Source organism: Falco cherrug, chromosome 15 (assembly GCF_023634085.1).
Source record: "Falco cherrug isolate bFalChe1 chromosome 15, bFalChe1.pri, whole genome shotgun sequence".
Classification (NCBI taxonomy): Eukaryota; Metazoa; Chordata; class Aves; order Falconiformes; family Falconidae; genus Falco; species Falco cherrug.
Genome location: NC_073711.1, coordinates 22,308,496 through 22,335,828, shown reverse-complemented (window position 1 = coordinate 22,335,828; position 27,333 = coordinate 22,308,496). Strand labels below are relative to the sequence as shown.

At 48.1% G+C, this 27,333-nt stretch overlaps 1 long non-coding RNA gene across 3 annotated transcripts in view; it reads left to right on the top strand.

Annotated features, from left to right (window-relative positions):
- Nucleotides 1-27,333, top strand: part of LOC129737418 (uncharacterized) — a 35,724-nt gene that overhangs the window by 3,241 nt on the left and 5,150 nt on the right. For 2 of the 3 annotated variants that reach the window (XR_008735254.1, XR_008735252.1), the window contains 2 exons: nt 165-20,527; nt 20,873-22,206. This is a non-coding gene — a long non-coding RNA (uncharacterized LOC129737418). Of the gene's footprint in view, nt 1-164; nt 20,528-20,872; nt 22,207-27,333 lie in introns of those variants that run through there. The other variant, XR_008735253.1, reaches the window with a different exon arrangement.

Below are 27,333 nucleotides of genomic sequence, written 5' to 3'. Positions count from 1 at the left end.
CAGTATTGACTCTACTTTGGGGAATGAGCGAGCTTTAAATGGTACTTCTCGGTTACAACTTACTATTTGTATGTTATTTATAAATAATCAATAAAGCCATGCAGTTAAACACGATAACAGAAATTGTGTAAGGACAGCAAGCATTGAGTTTTGGTTTCCACCAGCGTACTGGAACGTGCTTCTCCCAGCAGCTCATGAAGAACTTTGCTCCTTCTGCCTCCACAGCACATCAGCTCGACTGAGACAGGTTGATCTTTGTCTTTGCTGCTGAATAATGAGGCAAGGAATGTGTTCAAGCTGTTGAGTAAACCACCATCATCTGTAAGAGATTTCCCATCCTTGTGCCTTAATGGTCAGGACAAGTCTTTATGGGCTGGTCTTATGCTTGCTGGGAACATGTTGATCTTCATCTTCGTCTGCTGAGCTGTTTTTTTTAGAAATTAAGTTGAGTTTCTTTCACTTTTTTATTTTTATTTTATTTGTTACTAATAAATTATTCATCAGTCTTGTGGCAACTGGAATTTTATATGCATTTTACCTGTTTACTGATCCTTGAATTCCTGTGACGCTATGTACCATGTCTTGTTTGTTGCTGGGCTGCAGAGACAGAGGTTCCAGGGATGCTTTGACATATACCAACACGTCATGTGCCCACTCCATCACTTTGGACCTGGGATCAATTCACAAAACACTCCGGTTTGATTTTGGGAATGGTCAGGGCCTTTCCAAAGGGATGTCTTTCCTCTTAGGGCAGGGGGGCCACATCTGGGGGAAATCCACCACCCCAACCTTGCTCAAACTCTCTTCTGCAATGGTCACTGTCCCCATCTTGGGGTCTCAGCATCGCCAAATTGCTGGGAAACCTTCAGCCAATGCCTGGGAGCTCTGCAAGCCCTGAATAACTGCCCTGTCTGTATTTATTTTGAAGTACCACACTAGTGGCCCTTCCCAGACAAAAACTTGCTGACGGGATGGGCCTTCAATGAGTGGCACCTGCAACAAATTCCAGCCACGGGTGCAAGAATCGCTTTGTAGGCTGAAGCTTGGGAAGTAGTTTGAAGAAATCCCAACCACCTTACAGCTCAGCAGCCCAACGGTTGCTGACGAAAATACTGACAGCTCTGTTTTATTTGCAGTCCCTCTCTGAAGCTTCCTGGTTTCTGTTTCATATGGATTAGGGAGTACTCGGCACGCTCTTTTCACCTCCTGCAATTTTGTTGCTCAGCTACACGCTGCCCGAGTTCGAACCCCGCCCGGGAATCTGCTGTGTCCCCACTGTCCTGCCTCCGCTTGGGGCTGTCACTACACCAGCTGCCTTCACATTTGTCTGTCTTAAATCCCTGCTGTTTGCAATCTCACATGAGTTGGCACGGTGCTGGTATACCACCACCTTCTGGTAGCACCATGGGCAGCTGTAGCAGGGAGCCGGGCGTGCGGGTGCAGTGGTGCTGGACCATGCTGCAGCATCCTCAGGCAGGCGCTGAGGGTGGCATGAGCACCCTCCTCTTGGGTCTGTGTCTGAGTGAGCTTCCAAGCTCTGCCCTGCCTTTCTTAACCTTTATGGCCCTAAATTCATCTTTTAGTGAGTTTTCTGCCATTGACGTCATAGCATCACAGCCTGGTTTGGGCTGGGAGGGAGCTGACAGCCCCCCGAGCCCCAACCCCCGCCAGGGGCAGGGACACCTCCCACCAGCCCAGGTTGCCCCCAGCCCCGTCCAGCCTGGCCCTGAGCACCCCCAGGGATGGGGCACCCACAGCTGCTCTGGGCAGCCTCTGCCAGCGCTGCCCTCACAGGGAAGAATTTCTTCCTAATATCTGATCTAAATCTAAAATTTACCTGGCTTCTTTACTTGCTTTTCCCTGGGTGGAGACGTCCACTATTTCTCTGTGCTGTGTGGAGCTTTTCAAGAGATCCCTATGCTATTTGCAAAATAGTGTGCAGTTTAATTTTATTAGATTGTCGATAAACCAGCAGGGCTTAATTACACACCAAAATTATCTAGACTTGAAAGCATGGCGATCACTCCCTTGTTCTCCTGAGTTGTAACTTAATGCAAAACCCTCTGTCGTTCTCCATTTTCTAGTTCTTTCATTCATTCCTGCTGAGTAATTAAAAATGGCTTATAAATAAACACTGGGAATGATTTCCGAAATGTTCTGTATTTACTTGCAAGGCTGGTACTTCTGTCATTGGCCCACTTAAATGATTTTGAAAGATTGTATACAGGTTCCTTTTACAATGTATTTGAAGTTTGTAATCCTGCTTAAATACACAAAAATAGGAAGGATTAACAAACTGCCACACTGAGGCCAAAAGAAGACAGAGCTAAAAGCAATCAAGGAGCAGCCTATCAGATATGTGAAATAAATTGGGGGAAAAGTGGAAAACTGTCAACAAAAATAATATGTTATGGATCCTCAAGCCTTTGTGTTTATGCTAGAGGAAGCCTAAAATAATCTGTGGTTTCTGATGCTTGATTTAGTTTTCCACAAGCCTAATTAACACCAGATTAAGTTTGCTGCCACTATAGTTTATTGCTGAGACTGACAAATACTTGCTGTTTATTTGTTTTCTAAAAAAATGACTGGAGGCAATAACAGTATGACACAGTTAATAAGTTTGAAAACAATGCTATAAAATTCATTTTTATAAACTTAGTCTTTAGGAAAAATCCCCGTGACTTTCCGTATTAAATTCTGACCCTACAGTCCTTGGGAAGGAAAAAATCCCACTGATTGAATGTCCCACTGATTTAAGATACAGCCCTGTGAGTTAAGCTAAAAATTAAGCATGTGCCTCAGTGCTTTGCTGAACAGAGATGGACTATACTATATATTTCGATAATTCACATGCTCAGGGGCTTGGCCAGGTGTGGGCCAGCGGTCTGCAGGATGGAGCTGCACAAAGCAAAGACTTACAGACAGAAAATCCAACACCATGTGCATCAACCCGCAATATGGGTGTTTCCTATGAAAAACATCCTGGAGTGGCATCAGCCATTATATGACTCCGTCACTATGTGACTCGCTCACTATGGATGTCACAACATCAGGATTGAACCCGATTCCCAGAAATCCGGGAATACCTGCTACGACCTCGGTGAAATCCCAAATCTGCAATCATTTGTTTATGCAGACGGCTTTGCTCATGCAGAATGACCCACTAAAGTCACCGGGATTTCTGATGCAAGTAAAATTCCTTGCACAGTGTATGCGTGCATCAGAACACCTTGCCACGTCAGAGCCGAGGGCGAGCTCCACAGGCTGCAGATACGGGCTACTTATGCCAAAAGTTGGCAAAAAAACTTTCCATCCCATCTTCTCATGATTATCCTTGGAAACACATACTCTATCCAGTGGCTTCATTGTGACTCCTTCTGGACACGAGCCAAGCCAAAAGACAGAGAGGCTGGCAAAAACAGATCTGAAAAAGTTACCCAAGTCCTTGGAAACCTCATAGCAAGTCTGAACTGGGCATAGATCAAAATCTGGGCAGGAAGGTGGGGTCTTACAGGGCAGGTCTCCTTGATCCCCATTTTTTGTTCATGACAGGTCAGCAGAGCTAGAATATTTCACAAAAATATAGAAGCAAAGAGCCAGCTCATACTTTTTCTTTCTCTCTCCAGCATTGTGGAAGAAAGCTATTACAGACACGCTGGTGCTCAGGTCTGGGATGTACACCTCTGCCACCTTGGGTAGGTCACTCCACCTCTCCGTGCCCCATTTCTTCATTGAAAACAGGTGGACAAACCTTCTGTGGTGTGGGGTAGTCAAATCCATGCCTGGGATGTGCTCTGTTTTTCCAGTAATCATGTAACAAATATGAGCTCTTTCTCCTGCTGAACACATTTTATTAACTTCCCCGCTGTGTGGTGTTACCTGACCTGGCTCAAGGAGTTGTCTTTGTTCTCTCCATGCTGATGGAGAAATACAGTGCTGGTGTCCCATGTCCTCACCACATCTGTTCTCAACATGAGCCTTGTCCTGGAACCAGGAGGGTGGCAGTGCTCGGGTTTTGCCTTGTGGGAGGCCAGCGCTACATGACACCGGCCACAAACCCTGTGAGCTCCTTACCCCAGAAAACCCATCTGAAACCTGATCTTCTGTATGTGATATCCACGTTGACAAAAGAAACACCAAGCAAGCAGATAAACAAATCCGGTTTCCCCTGTGCAGGCTTCACCTGTTGTACAGTAGCTCCCTGGCATCGTCTCCATCTTTCTTGTTTGCCTTTGCACCTTTGAGAAAGTCCAATTAGTGTTTTCGTACTTTTTTTTTTTTTCCCCTGAAGCACTGCTGTCATGCTGAGGAAATCATGCATTCACCAAAACAACAAAGCAGCTCACACCCAAATTGCAGATAAAAAAAAAAAAAAAAAAAAGGTGTGGTTTTCTATTTTTCATTTTTCCATTTTTCAATTTAAGTTTCTATGAAATAAGTCTTAGGATGCTTCTCCTGAAGCTACAGCACATGGAAGCCAGTGACCATATGCCATCACCTCTTGCTAAGACAAACCCACTCAGAAATGAGTACCCAGTATGGGGGTAAGGAGGCAAGTGGGGAGGAACAGGGAACCCTAAGGAGGGAGAAACGAATGGCAGGTTGGCAGACCTCAGGCACTGGGCTTCATTTCAAGCCTCCCTGGGGACAGTGAGCTTCAGGTCCCAGTTGGTGGTACCCTGCCAGGAGCCCTGATGTTTCCTGGGGGCTGCACTGTGCTCCTGACAGACCCTCAGCCTCTAAAGAAGTCATCCAGGTTGAGGGAACTGATTGTATCTGTATGGCTAAAATACTAAAATGTGAGCATAGATGGGGATGAACAGGTCAGGCAAATATACCCATTTTCACTGCAAGTCAGAGCCAACATAGTCACTGAGTTTTCACCCTTGTGCCTTCATTTCCCCGCAAAGCAAAGGCCAAAATACTCTTGTCTTCGTGCTGACCTGAACCCAGGCTATTTTTGCAAAGGCCGAACAGATAACGTTACTGTGTCATGATACAGCCAGCAGCTCAGCTGGGAGATAAACAGAAAGTCATAATCCAGCACAAATGTCTGATAAAAAGGGGCAAATGTCAGGATTTAGTGGCTTTCCTCTCTCCTCTGTTCTGTATGATAAATCACGGATGGCAGCAGCTCACCAGACTGTGATGCTGGCTGAGAGAAACCCACCCACCAAGGGACAGTTCACACCTCTCTTCCTGGCCACGAGAAATTGAGATGATGCCTCTGAGCATCCTGCATCTAGATGCTCAAGGACCCACGGTCCCACCTGCAAAATGCCGGTTGAGCCTATCTTAAAGCTAGTGTTGTTGTCTGAAATTCAGCTTTTAAAATATTTCTTTTGCTACAGATATTGCAGCTCCCTACTCCAAATTGCTCTGCAAAGCCCTGATTCAGACCCATGTCAGGGGCAGCCCCAGGCTCACTCCAAAGCCACCATCCTGCCACCAGCCACCCTGAACAGAAAAGGACAGGGCTTGAAGGATCTGTACTGAAATGGAAGAAAAATACTAAAGATTTCTTTTCTTCTAACATCCAGTTAACGTCAGGCTAAAAACCTCACTGAAAAAGTGATCACTTTATTTAAGGTGTACTTAGGGAACAGCTATTACAGCACTGCAGTTTATCATACCCTGTAATATTGTTAATTTTGCTATGAAGTGAATAAGGGAGGCTTGGGCTATAGAGCCATTTGGATTTAATAATACACTTCCATCCTTCTTAGCCCTGATTTCTCAACTAACTGTGCAAGGATTTATCGTTTGCTAACTGTAAGTGAATTACTACAGGGTAACACAATCCTGAGCTGAAGGCAGAGGAGGGATGATGTCTTTCATATGGCTGGGGAGACCCACAATGGGCTGGGGCTGCATCTGCAGGTGGCTCCTGAGGCAGGGGACACCATTTCCTCCAAGGCAAGGGAAAAAGACATGAGAAGCCCTTTCTAGGCATTTAATACAGTGCAAAATGCAAGTGTAACTTAAATTTAAAAAGTTATTATTTTGAAATGTCTTTCAGAGAGAAAATGCCTGATGTCCTGAGCGGATGGCTCTGCAGGGCTTTTTTCTTGAATATATTTTCTAACAGTGCAGTACACGCTGAGTTACTCTGCTCTTTACCCTCCCTCTCAGCTCCTAAGCCGCACTCCATGGCTTGCTCGTCATGTAACAGCAGTTGCCCCCCTTTCCAGATGCTGCATCACGCAAGGGAACAGAACCACAGTCTCCTCCTGCTGCTTCTTCCGTAGGGAGCTGCAGGGCCGGGGCGGTGCTGCCGCTGCTGAGGACCGCAGGGTACAAGCAGGACCCAAGCCTCACCGAAGCACCACGTTTTGAAAACCCACGCTCCTGTAGCTGCCTCTGCTAAATATTTCAGTCGTGTTTATTCATCAGCTTCAGAAGAAATGAGTGGCTGAGCCATAGAACAGAATTAGAGGGTGTTTCCCTGGGCTTTGGATGAATGCCTGTGTTTTAAACCTCCTTGCCATCTGCCATGGAGGACAGGGCTGCTCGGGGCAGGGGTCAGTCCCTGCTGGTGTTGGAGGGGCATTTGGTTTGAGGGGACGGCATGTGGGCACTGGCTGGTGCAGTCTTGTTGCTTTCCTGGGCCATCACTGGCAATCTGAAGCACTTAGCATCCCTGCCTGCTCCCCAGGGCAGAGTAGGAAGAGGTGTCATGTTTGAACTGTGGGCAGGTACCTCCTCGGGCTGCCCTGTCCTCCTTCCTCACCTGGTGTCTGCATTATTTCTGGACGACTGCCTCCCTGCTATCACTTCATCAGCTGCACAGCTGCAGCCCCAGGAAAGCCTCCCCTCTCCTTCCCTCCCCTCCCCGCCGTCCTGCGCACACCGCCGCCGCTCAGCGGGCCTTGCGGACTAGGGATGGCTTAAACCCTGTTTTGAAGCAGGCAGAGGAGCAGGGAGGGTAATGGGTGTTCTCGGGCTTGGCTGGGATAGAGCCCGGCAGGGAGAGAAATCACCCTGCCGATCTGTTAGCTATATTTAATATACATCAGCGGGACCACAGCGGGAAGGCAGCTGTGGAAAGTGCTCTGCCTTCCTGCAGCCCCTGCACCAGCTCTGCAGCCACCCTTCCCCTGCGCTGCTTCGGCTTTGTCTCCCTGCCAGGCAAAGCAAAGCCCAGAGAAGCCCGACCTCGTCTTTTCCCACCTGAGGCTCTGGCATGGAACTACAGATTAGTGACTCTTCTTTTTTCTCCCATATTTTCTGAAAACAGCCACTGAGATGTGACCTGATGCCGGGATCCCAACTGTGTCTGTTGCTTCCAGGCGTAAGTCAGCCAGCCGGGTGGCGGCTGTGAGCTCAGCAAGGTTACTCGCTGCTGTGCACCATGCCGGTGCTGCTGCCTCCTCAGCCTGACCAAAACTTAGAAATGGAGCGGGTAATTGATGGCATTTTGGAGCTCACATGTCCAGGTGGCTCATGAGCTTCCTGGGGTTCCTGAGCTGTTTCACAGCCCCCGGGACTCTCCAGGTTCTCACAAGTAATAATTTACACCCAGGAACCGTGAAGCACAGAACTGAAATGTCTCCTTTGCTTCGGTGCAAACCTCTGTGAATCGGTACTTTTTCTTCCCTTTACTCCTTTCCCCATTTCCCCCAGTCCCCTCTTCTGCTGCTGCTGCAGAGCTCGGCGTGCTCTCCCTCAGGGGGCACGTGGCAGATGATCCACTGTTTTGGGTCCATCCACAAGGGACATTCAGCCCCCGAGTCAGCAGAGAGGTCCTTCGGAGCACGGCGCCCGGCAGCCCCGCGGCAGTGGGCTGCAGCCCCATGTCTCCGAGCACCCACTCCCACCTCGGGGAGACAGTGGTGGCTGCGGCTGAGGCCGGGCTGTGCACCCTGGCTGCTCCACGGCACCTGCAAAGCTCACCCCACGCAGGTGGCTGGCACCAGGGCTTTGCCACGGGGTGGCTTTAAGGCAAAGGAGATTTGGCAGCTATTCAGCTAAAGCGAAATCCAGGTCAAAGTCGCTTGCTTCTGCTAATCCTTCTCTGTCATATCGAGGGATCACACATTGGGAGAGCAGGACTGAGATTTTTGTGAGCACCAGGAGGTCAGCTACACCTCGGATAAAAATTGTGTGTTGCGGAGCGACACATTTTATGGGACAACATCACACAGAGACCCCCTCATGCAGATCTTCCAACCTAATGTCACTTGTCCCCTGCCATCCATTGTACAAAACGATCTTTCTGCTCAAACTTTCTCTGCTAATTGCCATGGAAATTTGATAATTTCATCCTAAAGGAGAGTTGAGGAAAACTCAGGAAGAGCTCCGATTACTGAAAACTGGAAAAAATTAATCTTGATTAAAGCACTTCCCCCAGGAAAATAAGGACCTCCTGAACTTTGCAGAGAGCTGATTGCTCGGAAGCTGTTCTTCAGGCAATGTTGAACTGTACTTCTGCCAGGTTTTCCTGCAACATTATAATAAAAGAATCTCACCATCACAAGGCAGAAGAAAAAATGTCTTTAGAGGTGTAATTTAGTGGGCTATTGGCAAGACCTTGCTTCAGTTCCCTCCTAAGGGAAAGTGCCAAAATATGCATATTACCCTCCAAATGCATAATGGCTGTAAAAATGCCTGTCAGCTGTCAGCGCCCATGGAGCTTCTCAGATGGAAAAACAGGACTTGAGCATCAAAGATTTTTTGCCAGCACCAAAAGAAGGAGCAAAAGAGAAAATGGATTCTTGATTTGGCATTTTTAAGATGAGGAGGCAGAAGTCCTTTTCAAAAGATCAAAGTAGTGTGGATTTCTGCGTTTTCTGGCAGGTCGATTCCCTCTAAGGTAAAAGAGGATTAGGAAAGGAAGTGCTACAAGTCTGCTGCACAGCATTGAAGCCCACCTGGAGTTTGTATTTAAAACAAAATTGTTTAGTTTAGGTTTGTTATTTTAATTTCATTTAATTCCATTTCATTTTACTTTAGTATTTTATTTTATTAATTTCACTTAATTACTTACTTCAATTAAGTATTCTTCATATTTCCTTTGAGGCATACATTTGCCTAGCACTTTACCGAGTACTTGTGGTGGTGGCTTTTCCCCGGCACACGCAGCATCCCGGCGGTGTCCAAACCTTTACACCTCGGACACGGATCCGGTGGAGCGTGCCCGTGTGTTTTTACCCTTGCCTATCTTGTTCCCGCCCACTCTCAAACTTGGCGCTACAGATGCTTACAATTATCTGCAGATGCAGAATGCGAATGCAGATTTTTGGTTACAATTTGTACCCCCTAAAATTGTCCTTTTGAAGACCTGTCTCCAAATTTCTCCAGGCTTTCAACACTCTATTTATTTAGCAATTGACTCGCCCCGTAAGAGAGCAAACATCACCCTTGCTCCCAGCCCCTCTCAGCAAAGAAGATTTATTGCATTATTATGCAGAAATGTGCTAGATTTGCTGGGAGGGAGAGGATGTGCCTGGCTGCAGCAACCTCAAGGTCAGTTTGCCCTTGGATTAGGGATGGACCTGCCCTGGTCCTCCCAACCTGCAGAGAGGACCTGAGGACGCAGCAGAGCAGTAGCTGCTTTTCTCAGCTAGCATAGGGAACTCTCCCAAGCCAGGGTGGTTAAACCAGCAAATTATTCCACCTCTTTGGGAGCTATTTCTGCAGGGAGCCTCACGCTGCTGTGTGGTCACTTCCATGTGGATTTTGCTGCAAGACTCCATTGCTTCTCCTCCTTCCAGCTGCTTTGGAGACCAGGACAAAACGATGGAGAAGAGCACGTACAAGCAACAGGAGCCCATTTCCATAGCTGAAACTGGTACTGGAAGTGAGCATCCATGCAAAACCCAGCACCCCACGTGCTCCAGAGCCCTGCTGGACTGGTGATGGGGTTCATTTTGGTCTATTCTGAGTGGGATGCAAATCTTATTGCCAGGTCATGGTCTGCCATTGCTTCACAGGAGACGTGCTTGCATGCTGCTGCTCAGCAGAGCCCCACATTTCTCAAGAATGTGTTACAGCTTATGGTATGGATCTTCACAGCACAACCCCGCTTTTAGCTGCAGGGGCTTGCGAAGGGTTTAAAAAATCCTGCGTGCTGCCTCTGATGTGGATGAAGCACCAGCAGAAAACCACACAAAGCTCCCAATGAAACAATCCTGTCAGCCAGGGCTGCTCAGATGGTGTCAAATCGCTGCTGCAGAAAAGGGAAATAACTGAAAAGGTGAAGATTTGGTCCAAGTAGGTGCACATCCAGAGTGGGAAACTCTATACGAGGTCTTGGCAGCACCAGCTTGAGCTCGTGGCAGCCCTTCCTCCAGAGACGTAGTGCAATGACCTAGCTGCTATTAAACAGGCCTTCGAAAGACAAGACAAACCCCAGCTCCTGCCTACCCCAGGTGGTCCCTGTGATCCAACTCATTCTTCACCTCTGCAGCTTGCATTCCTCTGGGTTGGGCTGGTTTGCCATGGGACCATTTGTGGTGGAGGAACAGAGAGAAACCTGCAGCTCCCCGGGGCTCACCACGAGCAGAGCACAACCTCCTTTAGGACTGCTGGCAGGATTTCTGGCGGATGGCTGAGTGGCACCACTCACCCTGGGCTACTTCAGTCCAAGTCCAAGCTGCCTTCAGTCATATTTTCCAGTTGTGCCACAAGAAAGGGAACAGGGACCCCAGGGTGATGGGGAACTGAGGAATGCCAGGAACTGGGATCAGCTTTAGTTTAAATGTAATGTTCATACTCACCAAAACTGGTCGTAAAACATGAAAAGCTGGAACTGCCAACCTTTCCTGCCTCATCAGACCTCAGTCTCAAGCTGCTGGAGAGCAAGTAGAAACAAAACCATGCTTCAACTGTTACTTTACCCCCAAGGAGTTGCCATTTTCTTGTCAACCACAAAATATTTGCACTTTAAAAGTTGTGCCCTGATTCAGCTGGGATCCATCCTCTGCCCTGGCCATCAGGGCAGGACCAGTTCCCCATCCGAAAACCTTCCTCGCTCCCAGCCCAATGGAGGCTTTGTCACACTCCTAGCTCATCACTAAACAAAGCAATGAAAATAGAAGGAAAGCAGAAATCCACGGCCCACCTGATCGAGACCCATGCCCAAGATGCAGAGCCATCAGAGGATCCTCACAGATTCCCTTACCCCAGGGTGCACTTGGTGCCATGAGTGTGTATTTTCCTTTGTGTAACATTTTGCTGAGATACCTGAAGTGGGTGCCATCAGGCTGGATCGCCACTAAACTGGGATGCGTAGTTGTGTGTTTGTGCCTACTTCTGTACCGGGACAAGGTAAGCATTAGCTAAAGACCCCATGCGCCAAAATGCAATAACTGGAGAATAATTTCCTGCAGCATCAGGTCTTCTTGCATGAGGTTTGATATATCTAAGAGCAGTTTTTTACCTTTTTTTACCATGCTGTTGGACAAGGTGGGGCTAAAACAGCATGGGTGAAGGGGACATGCCTGCATGGGAAGGCTGGGACCTTCTGCACCCCCTCAGCAGGAGCTCTGTGTCTCCCTTTCACCTATCTCTTTCAACACATTTCCCCTCAGATACTGCAAATCACAAACATCGTCAAGTCCATCCTCTCCTCATGTCCATGACATTGCTTATGGTCCACACTATGGTCCTCAGTGGTGGCTCAAGGTGTCCCACCCTTCTGGGCAGCCCTCCTTTCCACCCACATCCCACTGCACCCCAGAAGGATGTCGCCGAGGGGCCGGTGCTTCAGCCACAGCCGCTTCCCCTGGACTTCATTATATCATTGACAGCAGTCAATATCTCCCTGCCTAGGAATGTATTTACTTATAGGCACATAAGTAATTCATTTATAAAATTGAATTATCTGACTAGGGAGATTGTGTGTTTTGATTGTGTAGCAGTACTTCTGAAACCGACTTAAAATTGATAAAAGCCAGATGGGAAGCGGAAACAGTCCATTTCATGACTCTTTAAACGTTTAAGTTGGTTAACCCTTGTACTGCACAATTTTTGAAGTTGGGGTGTAGTGTGGAAGCAATTTGTTGGTGCGTTCTCAGGATGCAAAGTGGGCTGTAAGTGCCGACGGGGAAAAAGAAGTCTCTGCAAGGACTCTGAGTAGGAAAAAACACAAGAGTGATGTTTCAGCTGGGGAGCTGTTACAGCTAGAAGAATTTTGAAGAGAAGGGGAACAAATCCTGACAAAAGGGTGTTTGGGTCCAGGGAAGGTTCTCGAGGGTGTGAGATGAGCAGTAAATCACCGGGGCAGCCCTGGCCAGGGCTCACACGGGAATGGCAAAGCCCAGCCCGACCCTCCTGGCTCTGCTGCAGCTCCCTGGGGTGTTACAGACACCCAGGAGGTGGCACGGAAATCACGTCGCCAAGAAGCCGACCAGAAACACGAGTGAAGTCAGCCCATCTGCATCCTTCTGCATGCGAATGGACAGCAGAGCTGTGAACAGGAGTTTATTTTGCTTTAATTATGTTTCAGTCATCAGAGAAGTGAGGAAGAGAGAAGGCACGTGAGGAATATTCTCCAGGGCTGCTTGCTTGCGGGGCAGCACGAGTCCAGCACCTCTGGTTTGTGCTGTGAAGTCTCACCAGTGCATACAAATGGAGCAAATCCACAAACTCCTTTTATTTCCCTGTTCTATCCTTTTTATTGTGGTTTTTTTTTTAAAAAATATTCTATTCCCGTTTGCTGTCAGAGAGTGTTCCCCCGTGGTAGGCTGGATGCTGCCATGGGCTGGTGCATAGACTGTGTATGGCATAAAATCCCACCTCGGCCAAGCAGGACTCAGCCCTAAATCCAAACCTTTCCAAAATATCTAGCGATACAATTAAAAACCTGCCTCAAATTCCCTAATAATTAAGGAAGAACATGACATGACTGGACCATCTTTTATATCCGCAGATGAAGGGCAGGAGGCGGATGCCGGGACACATCTGCATCGAATCCCCACGCCATCTCTGTTAGCAATAACCTCCGCAGGTGCTGGGGGTTGTGTTGTCTTCGCTGCTCACTGCATCACCATATACATGCCAGATCTCTTCCCTCCGTGAGAAGCCTCTTAAATTAAATTGCCTTTAATTGGTTTACAGTTCTGCTTCTGCTGCGTTCGCATATTGGAAAATCGAAAGCTCTCCAGACCGAAATACTTTACGATCTCGGTTTCCATTTCGCTAATATTTTCCAAGCTGGTTTCCTGTTTTCCTGTTGCCAAAAACACACATCGGCAAAGAGTAAAATAATTCACATACCAAGTATTTGAAACAATTGTTTCTGCCCAGAAATTAGTGAAAACCTGATACTTTTTTTATCAGCAGACCCCACTGTGATCCTTGCTCTCCTAGCAGATGGATTTTTATCACCGTTTATTGGTGCAGGAGGAAGCCTGATGCTCATGTGCCTTCCCGGGTTTTGGGTCCATAACTGGAATACCAGGGTCTGCTTCACTTTGTGAAATAAAATTTTTCAGATCCCAGCAGAAGTGGGTGTTCTGTTCTCATCAGTTCAAAAATATTTCGTTGTAGGGCAAAAATAACAGGGAAGCTGTCAAAGGGCAGGCAAAGGGCTCTGGGACTGGAAAATTTTGCCCTGTCTAGAGTTACTGCTTTCAGGGCTCAATTCAGGAGAAAAAAATTGTGGTATTGTGAAAGGCCATGAAAGGAAAAACCTTTTTACTGGGGCACAAAGCCAAGGCAACTTAGCAGGCTCTGCATCTTGCACATCCTGACATTTTCTATGTACTTAAGCTATTAAGCTGCCTGTGCCCCGACCGTTCCTTCCCTGCAGCTCCGAAGATGCAAATGTGGGAGTTAAGAGCTTGAAGTTTTGAAGAGCTGATGATTAAAATCTAGAGGAAATCTTGCAATAGCCCCGTTGGGATTTTTTCCTGCAGCGTGAACCCTGGGGAGATGCTGGTGGAGCGTCCCTGGCTGGCGCAGGCTGCCAGGACAAGTGGCTCGTGGAGTGTTGAGTACTTGGTAAATAAACCATAACTTAAATTCCTACAAATCAGCTGCTCTGTGTCAGGGATTTGACAAATGGAAACATTTTCTATTAGTTTAATTTTTAAAAAAAATATGGGAAAAAAGGTAAATTATTTATGTTTCCTCGGGAGTGGCTATTTTTGTGAAACATTAACTGGTTTTTGAAGGAAAACACAAAAAAGGGAGCGGGGGAATTTTGCCAGGACATGGAAATACTGTATTTTTTCATTTTATTCTTGGGGCTGAGCACTTTGGAGAAGGCAGAGGTAGATTCCCATCTCCTGCCCCTGACCGCAGCCCTGCCTGCCCTGCCCCTCGGTGCGGGGAGTTGGATCGACAAAGAAAACAAAAAAGAGGAAACTATATGTCGGGAAACCCACGCGCCTCGTATCGCCTTTCTCTGCGCAGCTCCAGTCGGTTTGGACATGGGTTGCAGTGGGTGAAGCAAGCTTTCCCAGGGCAGCAGGAGAACTGGCTATAGCATAAGGAAAAGAAAAGAAAAGAAAAGAAATGCATTAAATTAAAAAAATCAAGAAGCAAGTGATGGTGTTTGCTGGTCAGTGGCCACCTCTGACAGAGCCTCAACATGTAATATTAGGGTAGGTGACTGATTTGGGACAAATATAACCCAAAACTGATGCCACTTCACCTCCTCCAGCCTACTGCAATAATCAATACGGCTTTAGAGGAAAAGGCAGGCAAAATCCAGGTTGGTCCTACGGGGGTTTCATGGTAATTTTTGTTTGACTGATTAAATTTAATGGAGTTAACTCTAATTTACACGAGCAAACCTGGAATCAGTAAGAAAAAGACATAAAATAAGGATGGGGAGAGGGAGAAAATATATACTTTCAATTAATCATATAATTTAAATGAATAAATTTAAATAATTTTAAATAGAAAGAGAAGAACTGGCCTAAAAGGTCCACAACATGAATGTACTTTTAGGAAAAATCTGGGCAATAATGATCACCATTTTTATCGCTTGAAGCTCCAAGCACTTACTGTTAATATAATTTGATGAATGAGGATATTGCAGTTTAACATGAAAAACAATAAAAGTTGCTGATGTTTAAAAAAAGAACAGGCAATTAACCCCCAAACATTTCACTGAATTTTGACTGAAGGAATGAGGGAGGAGGAGGAGGGGGAAGAATGAGCCACCCACTCCCAGCCGCATCCCAGCTCCCCTGGCCGGCTGCAGCTCAGGCCGACCCTCCACCACCGGCCCCACGTTCCCTCCCTTTGTTTTCTATTAAACCGAATAGTGTAGATGGTACCGATGTGAAAGAATGTCTTGGAGTATTTCAGCGTACAGCAGAAGCCGCTGTACAAACCCGGCCCTGAGAGCTGAGAGCAGCCGCGCCGCAGCCAGCATTGCCGTGGTTGCTGTGCCTGAACTCACCCTCCCGTTACCGTCATTCTTTTAACGCACCTCCCTCCCTCTGCTTGCAAAAGTACTAAATCACTCGCTTTGGGAATTAAATCAGGACTATTTTCTTTTCCCTGTGATTTTCTATTGCGTGGCGTAAAATACATGATTTAAGAGCAGTATCTTACTGATTGGTTTAGATAATGTGATTTAAATAATAACTGGTGTTAAATATACCTAGGTAGTCACCAACTCTTAGAGGTAAACCTTTCACCTTCATGCTTCAGGAATGCAATTTATTTTTCTATATTTTCCAGTAAAACTATTCGGTGCAGAAACTGCAAAGAAGCGAGCCCAGCCCCAGGTCTGTCCCTGCCACCCGTCACCACGAGAGCTTCCCTTCCTCTGCAGAACCACATCGGCACAGCCGCCTCCTCCTCACTCCGTGCCAGCGATGGCAATGGCACTGCTGAGATGATCTTGTTTAAATTTAAAGCTTGCAGGTCTACCTATTAAGGCACTTTGTCTCAGGCATATGAAATAATTTCTATATGCGAGGGGGGGGAAGAGAGAGAAAATTAATTTCCTTCACCCTGCTCGAATTTCAGAGGAAATTCCATGTTATCACTCTGGAGAGCACCCGCAAAAGAAAACAGGGAGAAAGAAATCTTTTTTTTCTGATCATAAAAATAACCCAACTGAGGTGCTGCTTCCACTCGGCTCAGCAGGACGGGCTGCACATGCGGTCTTGGGGATTCATAGAAAAATAGCGTTCACCAGCCAACGGCAACCAGCGTGGGTTGTATCACCATCCACCACGCTGCCCCTCCGGCCCTGCTCGCCTGCGCCGGGGAGCGCTCACGTTAAACCTCACGAGCAACGAGCATCACGGAACACAGACCGAGTCTCAGATGCAGCAAAACGTGTGAGATGCTGCAGGGAAGCTGCTCTCCCGCAGGACTGGGAGGTAAAGAAAAGCACGGTCTTGCCTCAAGATGGCAGGCAGGAGACTTGGATCCCAGCGGTGATGTTTTATGAGGTGTGTGATAAAAAACTCGACTGTCCCAAAATGTGCGTGGTGCTGGCACCACCCTACAGCCTTGTGTTAGCACCCCCAAACCCCTGAGCCAGCATCCCTGAAACCCATGAGCTAGCATCCCCCAAACCCTGGTGTTAACATCCCCGAACACCCATGCCAGCACCCCCAAACTCCAGTGTTAGCACCCCCACAACCTGATGGTATCACCCCTAAAGCCCCGTGTCAGCACTCCCAAACCCTGCTGTTAGCACCCCCTAATCCCAGTGTCAGCACCCCCAAACTCCAGTGTTAGCACCCCCACAACCTGATGATATCACCCCTAAAGCCCCGTGTCAGCACTCCCAAACCCTGCTGTTAGCACCCCCTAATCCCAGTGTCAGCACCCCCAAACTCCAGTGTAACCACCCCCAAGCCCTGGTGTCAGCACCCCCACACCCCAATGTTAGCAGGCCCCTAACCCCAGTGCCCAGCAGCCCCACCCCAGCACCAGTACGCCCACCCCAGCGCCAGCACCCCCAGCCCCACGCCAGCCCCCCAGCAGCCCGGAGCGGTGCTGCCAGCCAGCTGTCACCAGCCCTGGCACCCACTGCCACCCCCAGCAGCGTTACGGAGCGGGATGGCAAGGGGCGAGCTGGAAGGACAGAGCTTGCAGAGAAGATGTGCTGGAGGCAGGAGTGTCCGAGGGGATCTTGGGCATTGCCGACCCACGGTTGTATGGACACGTGGAGCCGCTTCTGCCGCTGCTTCTCATTAGAGATGGAAAAAGCCATTACAGCAGCAGGGGTGCATGTCCCAGGGACAGCTGGCGGGCGGCTGCAGCCATCGGGCATTCCAGCGGCTGCACCATGCCCCTGCTTTTTGTTCCCCACTCTGCATGGGCGGCAAATAAATGGCAGCAGCAGCCTGTGCCTTTTGAGGGGGTCTCATTCAGCCCCACAACAAAACCGGAGCTTCGACTGCGGTGCAGATAACAGAAATGGCACACAAGGACCTGGCATGGGTGAAACACCCGTGGGCAAGAGGTGGAATCCATACGGCACACACCCCCCGGCGCAGGGGGATGGCAACAGCCTGGCTCTGTCCTCTCTGGGTGGCAGAGAGCAATGCTGACTGGCGCTGGAAGCCCCGAGACTGGCTGGCAATGAGCTTTACATCAAAAATAAAAATTACCTCAATGAAGCAACGAGCTTATTTAGTGGAGTAGTATTCAAGGTTGAATTCCTGGTTAGAAAGATTACTAAGAATTAAAATACAGGGATTTCAGCTTAAATGCGAGCAAATCTCTTCCCACTGACCTGCCTGCCACCTCCCCTCCCCAGAATATTATTTCTGCAGGAAAATAACTAAGAAGAATGATGTTGAGTCATTCAGACTGCTTACTTGTGACCATGCACAAATTGCTTTTGCTTCAGTCTAACCATATATACTTCTAATTTTTATTATCAGAAAAGCTGGTGTCCACCCCAGTGTGCCTGGCCAAGAGCCACCGGCTCGGGGACGCTCGGCGCAGCGCACAGCTCCAGCACGGCTTCCCCCCGAGCTTCTGCCCCTGCAATACCGCCCGCTGTAAGGTGGTGGCATGTGGACGGGTGCACAGCGCTTTACATCAGCATTGTAGCATTTTTCTGTGTTTCCATAGTTTTGTTTATTGTTGCCAGTTCATTACAGAGATTTATCGCACTATAAAGTGTGCTCAGAAAGCCTTATGGGCTGCTGGCTAAAGCTGCAGGGTGAGCGTGTCGGAGGGCTCCGCGCGACCTCTACTGAAGTCAAAAGAGAGGAAAAATGTTTGCTGATCCCCTTGCATGGACCTCACTGTATTGCATGCCTTGTCCTTCCCTGCCACGAGCTGGGAAGGAGGACTTGTGAGATGCAGAGGAAAACTCCCTGATGTGTCGCTTCCCATTTGCAGCCGAAGTTCTCTTTTATGGTTTAAAGCACTGAGCATCTTTGGTTTCTCCTGTCACGAGCATTTTCTGCCCCCTGCCAGCAAACCCGGACCTGGGTGCTGGCCTTCCGCATCAAGCTGTGACAGGAAGAGGTCTTTGGAAGTGAACAGATGAATACTGGATCGGGGGACCCCGTTATTAGCCCCTGGAAGTATCCTTCACCCAGGCCCTGGTGCCCAGCGAAGGAGGCAGAGCTGCATGTCACTGGGCGGCTCGCGAGGAGAGTGTCAGAGAGATGCCACCGCTGGGAGCGGAGCCTGGTGCCCAGGCAGAACTCAGTGACATTTGCACAACTACTTCCCAAGGAAACAAATTGCACAAATATACAATTCCAGTTTACAGCTAAGAAAAAAATGACAAAATAAACATCTACTCTGCTTGAAGGACTCTTGGAAACCGTAGGTTGAGCAGGATGATGAGCGTTGGCTTCCTGGTGTCCAAAATCCTAACACAGAGCTCTGTGGGAGTCGATTTGGTTATGGAGGATGGAGGAATTGCTAACCCGCGCTCATCGCGTGTCTCCCTGCATTTGAAGATACTGCCTTGGAGTGTTATATTATTTGTTATTAATAACATCCATCGTATGCACCCAAACTGCATCTCATTTCATGTGTCCGACTGTTTGGGCATCGTGTGCCACAGACCATACGGGCCTTGTTTGAAAGCCCTCCGAATCGCAGGGGTCCATGTGCAACTGATAAAGGCCAATTTGGGGTGGATGGGAGGGGGGGGCACCGCTCTTCAGGCAAATCCAAGAAGGACGCCCTATATGTTTTCTAAGTGCTAAACCCAAGGGAAATTACTTCATCAAAACCCGATCCAGACCACAGTAATGAAGACTGTGATGTAGCCAGTGTTCAACCATGTTGACTTTACAGTACTGGAATTAATCCATCTGCATTGCAGCTCGGTGAAATCATTTCCAGCCCATAGCGGCTCCGGGGCTGACTTCATCCTTGCAGCCCCAGATGCAGAGCCCTCGGAGTCGGGGAAATTATGGAGAGGACCAAAAGGCTGTTCTCTGCGCACCGTGATGGCTGTCTGTCTTCATGGGGATGTCAAATTTGTTTTAGGGATGATCCGGACCCCACAGCTCCGCGAGGCTTTTTGGTGGCCATGCACAGCATTACGCTCATCTGCTCCCATTGCCGTGCTTCCCGCAGGGCTGGAGACAGGGGGATTTGCTGCTTTGCTCTCCCTCGATGAGATTATTCGATTTTAACCCCTATAAAAATCCCCGGTAATCTTACTGTGACCGTGGGTTATTCAGGGTGCAAATTCAGGCCGATGCTATCAGCTGTATCTCGTGCTTCCTTGGAAAGGTGCTGTGCAAGCACCAGGGCTTTCCCCACTGCAATAAGTTCCAGCTGCCATCCTCGCGGCAATCTTTTTATCTTTTAAAGATAGACACTCTGGATATTTTTGTGCTATTTGCACCAGAAAAATGGAAGCGATGAGATGCTCTCACTGTGCGTGCCCTCGTGGGAGCTTATCCCAGCTCATGGAGCATCTCCCTGGGATGTGTGCTCAGAGAAGCTGAGAAAAGCAGAAATTCCTCCAGGTCTGCACGTGCAGTCCACTGCCCACCCGTTTCACTTCCTTTTCCTTCATCCTGTACTTTTTTATTAACATTTTCTCAGTAAAAATGCAATTGCCTGTTTCTTGGTAGTTGCTACACAGCACAAGAACCTTTTGCTTCCCGTGAAAATAAGGAGTTTCTGCAAACACCACCACAAACCCCCTGATTTCGGTGAGGCTTCTTCAATCAAATAAAACCAAAACCCCAATGGGGCTGGATTCTGGCCCCCACGGAAGGCACTTGAAATCCCCAAGCTCTCCTTGTGCCCTGACTGCTGCAGGGGGTGTGATGCCCCGGGGACCCCCAGGAGCTTCCACCACTGGGGCTTGTCCAGCAAGAGGGTCCCCAAGTCAGGCAGCTCTTTGCCCAAGCCTGATGCACTGCTTATCCCTCTGCAACGTGGGAAATTAATGGAAATTCATGGATGCTCAGCTTTTTGAGAAGCTTCCTGAGCTGTTTAAACTCTCTGTGAAAGCAGGATTGGAAAACGTATACAAGGGGGAGCGCCTTAGCTAAGGGAGAGGGCTCTGGACACCGCTGCAGGCGGACAGCACGGTGGGTGCCGCGGTACACGGGCAGGCGATGCCACCTTCACCAGGTTGTCCGCAAGGCTACAGGGTTTAGGAAAAGTGCCAAACGTGAGTATATCCAAAAGGATTTATCAGTCCTTGTATTCTTGCTGGGCTTTTAGCTGTCTTACCTAACCCCTGTCATGTAATTTAATTAAGTTTGTTTAATTTATTTTTTTTTAAAATGCATGTGGGACTAGTAAACTTAATTAAAAAGAAACATTGTTAAGCAGCCTGATACAGCTATAATTTGATTTAAAGTACTGGATGATACCAACATTATAAATGTAAACTGATATGCCTTTTTTTTAAAAAAAGATCTGAATGGAATTTTAAAAACTTCTTCATTTGCAGTGGGCTTTTTGAGCTGGGGTTAATTGTGAACGCTTTCTTCCTCCTGTTCTGTTGCTGTAGGGCTTTTTTCAAGTGGGGCAAGAAATATTTCATCCTCAAACAAATTACTGCTGGATCGCTTGTGCTTTGTGTTCTGCATGCAAGCCAGGTTTCGATACCTTTGTTCGTGTAGTGCAAAATCCTGATTGCACAGAAATCACTGCCAGAGCTCCCATTGGTTTCAAAGGTCCTGGAACATTAGGGATAATTCACATTTGTTGCTGGAGTAATCTCCTGGATTTTGGAGGAGAAGCTTCCAGCCGGCACGAGACAAAGAGGTAGAAGTTGTCATCACAACCTGATTATAATGCTATTGTAAACGTGTTGCATGTAATGCAATGTGATATAACACATAATATTTATTGCATGATGAGCCTTGGATTCACATCTTTATCTGATGCTTTTTGCTATTTAAATCTGAGCAAGTCCATCTCCCTGCATCCAGCAGCCCTCAGAAACAGATGCTGGATTCAGCGGATTCTTCAGACAATTTGTGTATCCCACAGCGTAAAGGCTGAGTATCCTGTATTACCCCTACCAAACCCGCCCGCCATCTCCCTGCTGGGGTTGGGCTGTGCAGTGGCCAGAGATTCACTCTGTAAGAGAGGGAAAATACTTAGGAAGGCTGAAAGCTCCCCTAGTGTCAAGGCAGGCACTGCCAGGGTTGGGAACTGGTTTCTTTTGCTGCCTCCAAAAGGCATCCAAAGGATGGAGCTGGGTGTAAGGGCTGATGCTGAACAGCACTGACTTTCCTCCCCGCCCACCAGCCGTCTGCAAAATTATTTCCTAATTCAATATGAGAGCGAAAAGGCTTTTTTCCCAGCAAGGTTACCTTGTATGAGCTGCTGCTTTTAACCTTTTCTCTGAATTATTTGCGGAAACATCCAAGACAGGCCAGGAGATGGCTGGGTGGTGGGAGACACAGCTAAGGGAACCCCCCTCCCTTAATGATACACCATCGCTGGACCTGGTTATTGGCTTTGCCATTTGCATCAATCCAAAGCTGGACCGATCTACGTGTGCAAGGGCTGCACCAGCACAACCGTTTTTGTGCAAGTTTTGCACAAGCTGCACCCAAACCCAAACCCACCGAAGGCAAATAATTGAACAAATGGTAAACAGTGGGACTATTGTTAAGTATATTTTTCAGTTTGTTTTCATAAGCTGTGGTGTAACTGTTGTGATGACATGAGGCAGTAGACTCACAGGCAGACTCAAGTCGATCCCCCTCACTTTAGTTTTAAAAATTAATACATATAAAACTCTTAATTGAAAAGATTGAGGTTGTTCTACTTTCCCCTTGAATTTTTTGCCAGTTTATTTTGCCTTTAATAATAAAACCCAACCGTATTTTCCCCTCCTTGCTTTTAAACCTGCAGCAGAAGGGGAGGAGGGCCTGGCTGACAGACAGAGAGGAAAAGCCAAGATGCATGAGAAGGGAAACAAACCACTGAAAGTAAAAAAAATAATAGTTTTCCTTCAACCCCACTTGACTGCAGTGAACTGAGATGTAATTGTAGGCACAGAGGCCAAGCCAGAAAGCGTTACAGGTTTTTAACTTAACTTTCTTCCTTTAAACTTAAAACTCTACATAACTTAATGACTGAGAAACTGTCCGAGAGCTCCCTGCAGCAGTGCCGGCTCCGGCACATGCAAAATCCCAGCATGAGGTTTGCAAGTTTCCCGGTAGTAGAAGATACTTAATATTATTCATTGAACAGAGTCCTTGGTAAATTAAGGCTTTTCTTTTTGCCTTGCAAATTATTTTCAATGTGTTCTTGATTTTTGTGAAAGTAAACAAACCAAGATAGTTTCCAAACCAGGGTTTGTTCACACATACAAGAACCATCAGAAATCTGCAGGAAAGCAAACGCCTTCCCCAGAACCAGCCATAAACGCCACGGCCCCACAGCCCAGCCCAGTGACCGAGTCACAGAGCTCATACTGCTTTTTCTATCATTCAACTATATTTGCCAGCCACAAAGATGAGCGCTTTTTTTTTTTTTTTGTATTAATTTTTACTAAACCTCCTACTTGCATTTTATCAATGTTATAAATTACGGGGGAAAAGATCCCAGTGCTGCATTTTGAATAATTATTCCTTACAAACCGGTGGAGCACAGATACACTCCTTATCTCGTGGCTATAACCTGCATTATAACAATTAGAGGATAACACATTTTTCAGTCCTCTTACCTCCAAACTCCAGCTGCCCAGACAGGCTAACACAAACCACATTGAGCTGGGCCAGGCAATGCCATGGTACGGATGGCTGCGCGTCTGCAAGCAGCCTTAGAGCCATGGCTGGCCTTTCAGAGGGGGAAACGATCTCTCCCAGGCAACTGGGATTCATCATCCACAGCTAATTGAGCCCTGGTGGGAGCTACCCAGTGAGCGGGAGGGTTCCCGTCTGCCGGCTTTCTTTGCTGGGCAAGCACCTCCTGCTCCCAGCTCTGGGTGGGATGCTCCTGCTCTGAGCATCGCTCTCCTCTGAGATGCTGGGAGGGTGGCAGTGGCACCGGTGCAGCTCCCCGCTGGCTCCCCACCCCACGTCTGGGTAGGGCCAGATGAACCACACTAACAAAACCCGTCGTGGAAGTAGGTTAAAGGAAAGACTGGAGCTCTTCTCTGCCCAGCAAAGCGGTGCAGCAGCTGAAGCCCTCGTGATCCCTCATTGTTCGCTGAACGCGCTCTTTCCGGGGTAGGTCGGCATCAGGAATGGGAGGATGCGCACAGGCAGGAGCATTTGGTGTCGTCGGTGCTGAGCTTTACCCTGTTTTTCCGTGGACTGGATGAATTCTGTTCAACACGGAAGTGCTTTAAGTTTGTGGAATGTGGGACAATAAAAGTGAGCAGACACATGAACATAGGCAGAAATCCAGAAAACAAAATATAGTCCCTCTCCCTACAGCTTATACAAACTCCCCTGCCCCTGCATGTGCTACCTGCTACGAGCCCACCGGTCCCAGGAGGAAGAGACAGCGGAGGGAAGAGCCAAGTCCAAGTGCGTGGGAGCCCACGGGTGACCCCTGAGGGGCTGCAGCTTTGGGCTGGGGCTGGTGCAGCTCCTGCCACGCTGCTCCAGGGTTGGAGCATCTGCTGCGGTCGTCGGCTCCAGGGAACATCCGCGGGGCTTTGGTGATCTGAAAAATATAGAAGGTTCAAGACCACTCATTGTCAGTGGTATGGGGTATGGTTTGTGTTCTGGGGATAAGATGCATTTTCTAAAGGGTGTTTTTTCAACCCAAACTACTTTTCCCGGCAGCACAGAGGCCGTCCAACCATCTGCCTTTGGTAGCCCTACCATAGGAGAAGCAAAACCTGCCCTGTCGCTTGGTTCAATGCCAGGCTCCATCCTAAACCTTCGAACATGGGATTGCTAATGAATTACCAATTATTTTTCAATGTAAAATGCCCACCAGCTTCCCCACAGCGCTGCTCTGCAGACAGAGGGGCTATTTACTCTGGTAACTAATAGGCACAGACAGACTTGCGCAGCACTGAAAGGCAATATCACCCCCAAATACAACCAGATGTGCAAAAATTACACAATTTTTCGATGGATAAAACTTGCTGCAGAGCCAAAATCAGACTCAGCTGCTAGTTCCAGGTCTTGAGGGTTAGAGAGACGCAGATTTTTTGTGTGTGAGCTATAAGCATAGCTCAGCCCCCTGGCTAAGACTGGCAGGGCAGGGTGTTCATGCAGGAGATGCTCCAGGGGAAGGGCCTGATCTGAGGTCCCAGGGCCGTGGTGCCCAGAGACGCAGCGGTTCTGAGGGTTTCAGGGCTGCTGCCAGCGTCTGTTCTACCTGGTGACAAGGCTTCTCAGGGATGTCATCTCCATACTCTCAATTTTAAATTCCAGCTTACCTAAAAAAAAGATATGCAAGACAAGGAGCTAAGATTAATGTATCGCACGTAACCACGAAACCTGTGTTGTCCCCTCCAAATCTTCCCATTCGGCAGCCTGAGCTCCAAAGAAGGATGGAAAAACTCTGCAGATCATAACAACCCTGGCCAGAGTGGAGGATTTTACATTTCAGGCAGAAAGACCTTTCCTCTAGCATCTACACACTTGACTTGCTTTGATCCTGGAGACCTCAGATGGAGAATGACAGCCAGTAAGCTCCGGCCCATCTCCACGATGTCTCTGGTGAACCCCAAAGGGTGTGCATGGCGTTTTGGAGCCAGGACAGAGGAGGAGGATGGAGAAATGCCACGGGAATGGTGCTGGGTGAGGGTGGCAGACCCTGGCAAAGGGCTTGGGCGCACCAACCACGCGATGAGGCACTGAGAGTTGAGGAGGGGATGCTCCTGACAAGCCAGGAGTCCCATTCCCTGCTGCAATCCAACAGATGCTCGGCCGGAGCCAGCTCCACCCTGAGCCGCAGTTCGCCCACAAGCCTTCCCCATCTCACCTTGTTTTTACATTACTCGAGGACAGAGCTTGTTTTTCAGAGCAAATCCCCTGCTAATGTTACTGGGATTTGAATTTATGGCCACAGGAGGTGTTGAGCCACCAAGCCAGATGGTTATTTGCTAATTTTGATGGTTTGGAATGGTTTTTGGATCTCAACGATTTGCCCACGATTGCAAGCAAGAGAAAGCCATAGTTTGAACCGTTTCATATAATGAATCATTGCATGATTTTCTTCTTCCCTTATTGAAAAAGACTGTTTGATTTTTGCTGTATAATTTACAGTCCACAACCTATGACCCAGTGCAGCCAGAAGGAAAGTTTGGAAAGGGAGATAATACCTCAGAGACAGATTTTCCTCTTCTCTAAGCTGAAATTCCTTGTGAAGCTGAAGCTAACGCTGATTTTCTTCTGCTCCAGCAACACTAGGCATAGGCAGACTGCTTTGACAGATTTTATATGGCAACTACCTGTGTGTTAATATGCACAGATTGCATTTGCACAAATTGGTGGTATTGGGTGGCAAGTCAATCACATTTATTTATTACTTTAAAATTAAAACCATAAAATAATATCCAGCATCCCTAAGGGGATACTTGAAAAAGCAGAGTTTCACCCAGCTTTGCACGGAGAGTTCATGCGGTTTTAATTTCAAATACAAAGAATATATAGCTTGGTTGGGGGGTGACATCACCCTCCTTAGAAAATTTCATGTGATTCTTTTGCTTGTTTTTAAAGCTATTATTTTACGTATCTGCTGGCAGATATTTGTATTGGCAGATCTTATGAAATATTAAGATTGTATCTTTTCTGTTCAATTTCAAAAGTCGCTTCCTAACCAAAGTGCAAGCTAACAACTCAAAACCGTCATGGTGCTTCAAAGATGAATGAAAGCTTCCTTTCAAACCTTTTGATTTATTGTCCTTCTCTCCAGTGCATCACCCCTTCTGAGTGTTTATTCTCATCCCTCTATATTTGCATTTATGGTAATAATTAGCCACAATAACTGAGGATAGGATAGCAAAACAAAGCTGAGTGTCTCTGCAGCCTGTTGATCTCTCCCAGGTGTGGGCTCAGTTTAAGGCCAGGGTTTGCGTTTATCTTTCCAGACAGGGAGGGATGGAAAAGCCTCAAACCCGCCTTGGGGCCGATTCCTCCGGCAAAGTGCCGGTGGTGCAGGGACGGTGCTGGTGGAAAGGAACCTGTCAAAACCAAACAGTCGGAAAAGCACTCTGCACCAGAGCCAGTGGGACCGGGCATAAATCATCACTTCTTGTTCAGAGCCACCTTCTCTAAGGGCAGCGAAGGGAGGAGCGAAGCTTATTGCAGAGGGCAGTATTTACTGAGATCAGAGTGAGCCCCAGAAACCTGCAATTTCTGTGTGAATAAACCTGAATGTCCCCGACAGGCTGGATTTTCTAAGCCAGCCCCCAGAGCAGGCTCTTGGCTGGGCTGTGGAAGGCACTGCCGGACACCACGGGAGTCCCCAGCATCCCCGTCCTGCCCCAGGCATCGCTGGCCACTGGGCTGTGTCCCCCAGGGCATCACGTCCCCACGGAGTGAGCGAGGCTGTGTGGGCACAGCCCCCACGGGGGCTTTGGCAGCTGGTGCATGGTCAGGGGGGCTGTGATGACCATTTGTTTGGGACCTCTGATCAGGACACATGCTGGTGCTGTGCACCCTCATCCTCCCTGGCCCCAAATCTTGGTGATCATGGGAAACTTCCGCTCATTTTTGCTTTCAGAGCAGACAACGCTATCAAGGCCATCACAGGACCTTCCCCCTCTGCACCAGTGCTGACCGGATGTCTCAGGGTATCCCATTACCATTTAAAAGTGAAACAACAAGAATACAGCTGTAGTTTGAAAAATAGCATCACCTTCCTGTCAAAAAAGACTTTTTGCCTCAGGTTGCTGCCTGTAGAAGGGCTCGCTGCTGGGAAGGCCCCAGCTGGGGTTCCCAAGACCCTGGTATGCTCCATGGTCGGATCCTGCCTGGCCCTGGCACCAAGGGAGGAGAGCAGGAAAGGCGGCCCCAGGTCTGCCCAGCTTCACTCCTGCCCAGG